Source organism: Tupaia chinensis, unplaced genomic scaffold, assembly GCF_000334495.1.
Source record: "Tupaia chinensis unplaced genomic scaffold, TupChi_1.0 Scaffold000528_1, whole genome shotgun sequence".
Taxonomy (NCBI): Eukaryota; Metazoa; Chordata; class Mammalia; order Scandentia; family Tupaiidae; genus Tupaia; species Tupaia belangeri.
In genome coordinates, this window is record NW_006160041.1 from 2,397,464 (window position 1) to 2,405,660 (window position 8,197).

An 8,197-nucleotide genomic window follows, 5' to 3' on the forward strand; every position below is an offset into this window, starting at 1 on the left:
CAACAGTATCTGTTGCATTCATCAGAAATTGAACTCTTATGGAGCTCTGTGCAAATAACAGACCAAATTGAGGCTGAACTTATCTTTTTTTGGAAAAAATTTAGTTTATACCTCTTTTTAGTAAAAGGAGGAATGGAGAGAGAAAAAAAATGTTTCAGAAGAAAATTACAGTGCACTCGTCACTAGATTTTAGCTTTGTCCATATTTTTAGTTTAATTAAGATCTTTTGTGAATTGGGACCAGCAGTTAGTGTAATGGCTATGTCGCTGGACTCCCATGTAGTCGACCGCGGTTTGAGTCCTGGATCCGGTGGCTTAAACTCATGCCGGGCACATGTGCGAGATCCCCAGAGGAGAATGGAGGAGAAGGGATTGCAGCATGGCTATCCCCCCTGGGGGGTGATTTCTCGCTTTCTATCTCTATGTCTCTGTCTTTCTGGCGAGCGCACACACCCTATAGCAAAACAAAACAAAACAAAACAAAAACAAAACAAAAACTCTCCAAAAAAAGATCTTTTGTGAATCAATAAAATGTGTAAAAAATTTACTATGTAAGGGAGGGAGGGGAAAAGGGAAGGAAAAAGTAAAGTAAAAGTATATTTAATTGACAAAAAAATGAGAAGCTTTGTGCTGAGTCCAGTCCCCTTAACCACCACACCACCTGCCGGCCCCCAAAGGATTTTTCTTTTTTTCATCAGAGTAAGAGACAGAGAGAAAGAACATGCACACATGTGAGGGTGAGAGAGAAGGGGAAAAACAAGCACCCTCAGCAGGGTCCCAGGCTGTGACTCCCCTGCAGCATTTCCAGACAGCCACGATCACGGTGCACACTGTGGGCAGGTACAGGTAGGACATGAAATGGAACCCCAACCTTCTGTACGGATGCAGCCGTGCCTGAGCAGTGCATTACTGCTGCGCCACCGAGCTGGCCCAGGGTTACGTAGCTGTGAAACCACCACAGGGCATGTCACTGCATAGATGCTGCACCATGGATTTGTTCCCTGGTAATGGACACTGCGGCGATCTTCCCTACTAGAAATAGAACTGCAGTGAATATCCTTGTGCCTTCACGTCTTCCCGCTCTAGCCATCCTATCCTCCACTCCCCGGGTTCCAGAGGAGCAGAAACAGGATGACAGTAGGGGTCTAGGGGCATTTGGATAATGACTGCAGGGTTGTGGCCCTTGGCACCCTATCTCCAAATGTATATAACCACATACAGTTAAAAATGTAAGTGGGATACTTTCCATACTGACATAGGACATAGGGCTGACCCCTTTCTCTCAAGAAAACAGACAATTATTTGTCACCGGCAGCCACACTGTTCCTCTCCCTCTTCGCTGACCTCCTAGGCATTGTTAGAGGTTGGAGATGACATGCCAAGGGGATTTATGCAGGGGGATGGAGCGATGGCTGTGTGTTGGCCTCTGCGTGGTTTGGGCCTGGTAAAGGGGGTTTGCTCTCCAAGAGCGTTCTGAATTTCCTGTGGGAATATCCCTGCAGGAAAGGGCCTGAGGGAATGTGGGTGTCTGTGATGGGAAGAGAGTACAGGGAATGGGCCCTGCACCCTACAGAGGGGTTCTGCCAAAGGTGTGTGTGTGTGTGTGTGTGTGTCGTGGGGGCTGTGACAGGGTGCTATATGAGCCCGAGTGTGGATGTGACCAAACTCAGGGATATGCTGCTGTTAAATGAAGCGAGGCATTGCCATGGCAACACAGCTCTCTGCCCCCAGCCAGATGCCGAGCCCTTAAATTATATTTTTCTGGCTGAAAGCACCTCGATTGACTCTGATCTCCAAAGCAATGGGACTGTGGGGGCACCAGATGCCTCACCCTCATCTCCAGCCTTTCAACAAAGCCAGGAGGTGACAAGCGGGGGAGATGATGCAGGGCCACTGGTGGGTTTTGTTTGTGGGAGGGCCTGGAGGAGCCTCTGGTGAAGGGGACTGGACGGGCTCCACTTCTGTCATCTCCTGGTCCAGGGACGTGGAGTTAATGCCCTCCAGCCCTCCATTCTAGGACATTTAGACAATGCAGGTCCACAGAGTGCCACCAGTCCTTTTCTTCCCATCCATCCATTGTCTTTCGTTCAGTTTTGAAGAATTAAGTCCTCTGTACCATAAAGTGTCCCTGCCTCCCTGGCCTCAGGGGACTGGTTTATGGGTAGAAAACTCATTCAAAGAATGCCCAGCAGTGTGGAGTGATCTATCCACAACCGACCTGGAAAGTCAGGGACTAAAGGTGCCAGCTAGGGGCCGCCCTTTACAAGTAACATCAACAGAGCGGAGCACAGAAGGAAGGGCAGACCCCAGAGGAGGAGGTGGGGGCGGAGAAGATGGCAGCTGCTGTCTTTCTCATTCTAGTTCCAGGGAGGCTTGGCTGCACTTCCTGCCCTCAGTTGTTTTTCTGTAGTTTAATAGGTTTGAGTCTTATAGTGAAATGGTCACTGATTAAACACGAGGCGTACTTGGATGAGGTTTGGCTGGTGAGGTTAGATGTGCCTCTTTAGCCACATTGCCACTTAGGAGAAGTAGTGAATCCCTAAGAAAAATGCTGTTTGGATACATACAAATGCAGAATGCTGCCACTCTCTCCACAGCCAGTTATGTGACAAAGACTTTTGTGAGATACATTTTTTTTTTTTTGGAGAGTTTTTTGCTATAGGGCATGTGTGCTAGCCAGAAAGACAGAGAGAGACAGAGAGATAGAAAGCGAGCAATCCCCCTCCAGGGGGATGGCCACGCTGCAATCCCTTCTCCTCTATTCTCCTCTCGGGATCTTGGGCACGCACACACATGTGCCCGGCGTGAGTTTAAGCCACTGGGTCCAGGACTCGAACCTCAGTCGACTACATGGGAGTCCAGCGACGTAGCCATTACACCAACTGCTGGTCCCAGTGTGAGATACAATGTTGCCTTAAGGGAATGAAAGGAAACCATTCTTCCTTCATTGAAAACAGTTCTTCGATCATTCAACAATATTTTATTGAGCACCTACTATGTACGAGGACATACCACACTATTCTAGGTATCAGGAAATAGCCCTGGATAAGACTGAAAAAGCCTGCCCTTAGCAGATTTTTTTCTTTGGAGGATCTAGGCAGTAAGACTGAACAAGGTGCTAGCAGGTGGCATGGAGGTCAAGGTGGCTAAATCCCCCATTGCCAATACCGCGGTTGGAGTCCTGGACCCAGTGGCTTAAAAAAACACACTAGGTGTATGTGTGTGTGTGTGTGTGTGTGTGTGTGTGTGTGTGTGTGTATGTGTCCAAAATAACCCTGAAAGGAAAAATGGAGAAGAAATTGTGCTGTAACCTGGTGGTGTTGAGTGGTGCTTTCTCATTTTCCCTCTTTCTCTGTTTCCAGTGAGCTATGTGTCCTATAACAAACTATAAACAAAATAAAGTAAAATAAAATAAAAGAATACTTCTTTGAAAAAAATAAAAGATGAACAGAAAAGTAGTGCTAAGTGCTATGAACAAAATAAATGAGTCTCTCAAGGTGAGTCATAGTCAGAAACGATTAAGGTTAAGAAGTCCTCAAAAATTTCCAGATGCTTTCGTTCCCAGGAGAGCAATGAAACAGAGAAGGTGAGTGGCCTTTAGCCAAACGGAAGGGAGCGAAGCTGAGTAGCTCTTCGTCAGCTCCCGTGTTCCCTCCCACAGGAAGCTGTGCCTAACCCTCCCTGTCCGGGTTAAATGTCCTCCTGCCACACCCGTACTTGTCCTGCCTCGGCATACTTGATGGAAACTGCCTGACACCCAGGTGTTTTCCCCACTCACTACAGGACCTGAGGGCAGAAGCAATGTCTGTCACTTTACCTAACACAGTGACTCCTGTCAGAGCTGCTCGCGGGTACTGGGGGAATAAATAACGGACTTGACGCCCGACCGACAGCATCAACTCCGATGTCTCCTTTCCCCCTTCGGCAACGCTCTCACTACGTGACCTCTCCAAAGGCAGGAAGGGGTGGTCTAATGACAGACGCAGCATGACTGTCTGAGAGACTGCGGAAAAGCTTCCAGTCAGAAATACAAGACGGGGAGTCTGTTCACGCTTTCCTGTCGTTGAGCCCGGACTTTCTGCTGAGCCCTTTGAAAAATAAGGCAGCAAAACCTGTGGGCCCAATATCCGACGGCTCCAGGAGGGGCTGTTACGGGTGATGGGAATGTGGGGAAGCAGACAGCCACCGGGGCCACGCTCACAGGTGTAGTCTCACTTTTGGGGACAGGACAGTTAATAGCTAACAAGGAAAGGGAATGCAAGGTGCGTCCAGGAAATGTGCCCGTGCGCAGTCCCCCTGAGTGTGCCCAGACCAGCCAGCTTTACCTTCCTCATGCCATCATCACAGAGCCGGAAAGCACCTCCAGGCCCTGTGGACGGCAATGCCATCAGCGCAGCCAGCTGCCTGGAGAATACAGTAAGCCTCTCTAAGCGAGGACTGTGGCCCTCACGAGTTGGCTCAAGCTTAATGTTGACTGTCTACTACCTTGGTGACCAAAGCCCAAGCTTGGTATTTCCTTTCTTTCCCTCCCTCCCGGCGTTCCTTCCTTCCTTCCTTTTTAGATTTTTGCCACAGGACATGTGCACTCATCAGAGAGAGACAGAGAAACAGAAAGAGTGAGAAATCACCCCCCTGGGGGGGGGGCAGAAAAGGCCACAATGCAATCCCGTCTTCTCCATTTGCCTCCTGAGATTTTGGGCATGCATGCACACATGCCCTGTGTGAGTTTCAAGCCACCAGGTCTGGGACTCGAACCATGCAGTTGGTCATGTGGGATATAGTGGCTTTTGCCACCATGTCACTGGCTGGCTCAAGGCTTGGCATTTTCATGGGGGAGGCAGATGAAAGATTCTGGGCAAGAGTACCTTGGGGTACCTTACTTGCAAAGTAAGGTACCTGCAAAGTAAGGTACCTGAGTATCGAATAGTCAAAAACCAGGCTGGTGCTCTCGCCTGCGGATGTCTAGTCGTACTGTCCCCAGCCAGCCTGTGAGAAACAACCTAGAGACCAGAACTGGAGCCTTTGTGGCAACAGACAGAAACAGCTGCTTTGGCATCATTTAACCAGTAACACAAAATCTTTTTTTTTTTTTTGGAGAGGTTTTTGCTATAGGGCGCGTGCACTCCCCAGAAAGGACAGAGAGAGACAGAGAGATAGAAAGCGAGAAATCACCCCCCAGGGGGTATGGCCATGCACCAATCCCTCCTCCTCCATTCTCCTCTCGGGAGCTTGGGCACACACGCACATGCGCCCGGCATGAGTTTAAGCCGCTGGGTCCAGAACTCGAATAGCGGTCAACTATGTGGGAGTCCAGCGACATAACCATTACACCAACTGCTGGTCCCAGTAACACAAAATCTTACTGGTAACAAAATTTTCTGAGAGTTTGGAGAAGGATATGTTTTTTCCATGTTTTTATTTTAATATGTGATTTTTTTTTAAAAGAGATTTTTGCTATAGGGTGCGTGTGTTCATCAGACAGACAGAGAGAGACAGAAAGCAAGAAATCACCCCCCAGAAGAGATGGCCATGCCGCAATCCCTTCTCCTCCAAGTCACTTCTCGGGATTTTTGGTGCACACACATACACATGCACGTGTGTCTGGCATGAGTTTAAGCCACTAGGTCTGAGACCCGAACTGCATCGACTACATGGGAGTCTAGTGACATAACCATTATGCCATCCGCTGGTCCCACTGTATGTGATTCTTTATAAGGTTTGCCCATGCAGAATTAAAAAAAAAAAAAAACAAACTAAAATATTTGTATAAGTAATGTGTGAATATATTCTCATCAAAATCAGGCAACATAAGAGTGCATAAAGTAGAAAATGCCATTACTAGGGTTGGCAGGTGGCATGGTGATTGGGGGCACTGAACTCCCACATGGCCGGCTGTGGTTCGAGTCCTGGACCTGGCAGCTTGCTTTCTCACTTTCTCTTTCTCTCCTGCTCTCACTCTCACTCCCTTTCTGATCAAACTTAAATAAATAAATAAATAGATAAATAAAGTTAAATAAAATAATTCTTTAAAAAAAGAAAGAAAATGCCACTACCTCCCAATCTCTTTCCTCCCTACTCTTACACTTGCACGTGTCCTTCTCCCTTATGCATTTACAAACATTCGTGTGCACAAACAAAAAATAGTTTTTAGTTTTTACATAGCAGATTTTTAAAAATAATTACCTATTTAATTTTATTTATTATTTAAAAAATGTGCTATAGGGCACACACACTCACTAGAGAGAGGCAGAAAGAGAAAGAGAAAGAAAAGTGAGAGAAAGTGAGAAAGCAAGTTGGTAGGTCCAGGACTCGAATCATGGTCAGCCATGTGGGAGTCCAGCACCTTAACCACCACGTCACCTGCTAGCCCCCACAGTAGATTTTTTTTTTAAAGAAAATAATTTATTTTATTTGTTTTCCTTTTATTATCATTATTATTCTTTAATTTGACCAGAGAAAGAGAGACACAGAGAGATAGAAAATGAGAGAGCAAGCTACCAGGTCCGGGACTTGAACTGCAGTTGGCCATGTGGGAGTCCAGCACCTTAATCACCATGTCACTTGCTGGGCCCTCCCCCTGACAGTAGATTTTTATATAGGAATATACATAATAGGTTATTTATTTATTGTTTTGATCTGGAAGCTTATAGATTCAAAGTCACTGTGTAGGTACACTCATTGCATCACCGTGCCTGCAATTGGTGACTGCTCAATTTGGAGGCAGTTACCAATACAGATGTCTCCTTTCATTTTTAAGAAATAAGCATTTTCAAAGCATCTGACACACCAAAGAGCTAAGTGAGAGCCTTACTCAGACATTCAGAGCTTTCCTGAGGAACTCTTGGAGGAACCAGCTTTGAGTATCCTCTCCTGCTGGTTGTGGGGCTCCAGCCCTGACCGCAGGCAACACCCATCCACCCAGCAGGGGAGATGCCTGAAGGAGCCCCCAGAAACATCTAGAACACTCTGAGCCTGGGAGCCAGCTAGGGTCAGCTATGAACTGCGGAGCAGGCGTGCCGACTGAAATGGGGGAAGCAGAACAAGGACAATAGCAAACCCAGGTGGCAGCAGCTGGGAACAGGGCCTCTTTCCTGGAAGGCAGGTGTCAAGGCAGTGAGGGGCTGGGGTTAGGGACGAGAGGGGGTATGCCATGCCCAGAACTGTGGGAATCTGCAGGTGGAGCTGCTCAGGGGGCTGGCTGTTATGTTTACACAGCGTTGACCAGTCCCTCGGCCTTCCCGCCACCCAAGCGCTTTGTTCTGAGAGTCCCTAATGCCTGCCATCTTCCTGGGACTCAGCTCTGACTCTGAGTGCCCCCAGCTCACTCTGGCCAGTATCCAGCCATGCAGGACGTGACCTGCCTACTGTCCTCACCACCATCTCCCAGGGAGAGGCCAGCACACAGCAAAAGGGGCATCCAGACCCCAAAGCTGGATAAGGGCTGGCCTGAGGCAGCTACTCTGAAGTTCCGGAGGCCAACCCTGGCCAAGACCTACCATGCTCTACACTCTGGTCCCCGGGCTTAGACCCTGCTCTCTAAGTGGTCCTAGCTAGCAGAGGCTGCCATGTCTAGAGAGGGTGTCCAGTGGCATCAGGCTGAGTTGGCAGGCTCTTCCTAGGACTCAGGTCTCCTCTCTACTGGGCCCCCATGAGGGGCCCAACAGGCAGGGAGGTAGCCTGTGGGCTAAGGCAGGTGAGATCCCTTTGGTGACCTCAAGTTTGCCTTCTCGTGCTTTCAAACATATTTCAGGTTCAGGTGGTTGTTTTGGGGAGAAAGTGGGAGAAGACAATTGCTTTTCAATTACGTTAAAAACACTGAACCCCAGCCGTGGGTGCAAACCCTGCTTTCACTACGTATCCACATGGTGTGACCACAGCCATCAGCTGAGCATCCCACCTGAGAGTCTCCGCAGGGCAAGGCCAGTCAAGACCACCACCTAGACACCTCCCTCCCTGCACCCAACCTGCCCACTTTCAGGGATCGCAGGGCGCCTTCCCCTAGCAGGGAGGACAGGTAACCCACCAGTGCTGTGGCCAGGGTCACTGGTTCTGGCCCTCTGGATCCTCAGAGGGCCTTGGCAATGGCAGGGTGCCTCTCATGGGGCACTGGCTTCTGGGCATGGCAGGCAAAGGTGTAGGCCTGGCCGAGAATGGCCAGCTCCACCAGCCCCCGCACCAGGCTGCACACGGAGAGCTGC

General features: G+C 48.9%; 1 pseudogene; it reads right to left on the reverse strand.

The window, feature by feature from the left end:
• Window positions 1-8,064: 8,064 nt before the first annotated feature.
• The window catches only part of LOC102487732 (PQ-loop repeat-containing protein 1 pseudogene), an 808-nt pseudogene continuing 675 nt past the window's right edge, over window positions 8,065-8,197 (reverse strand).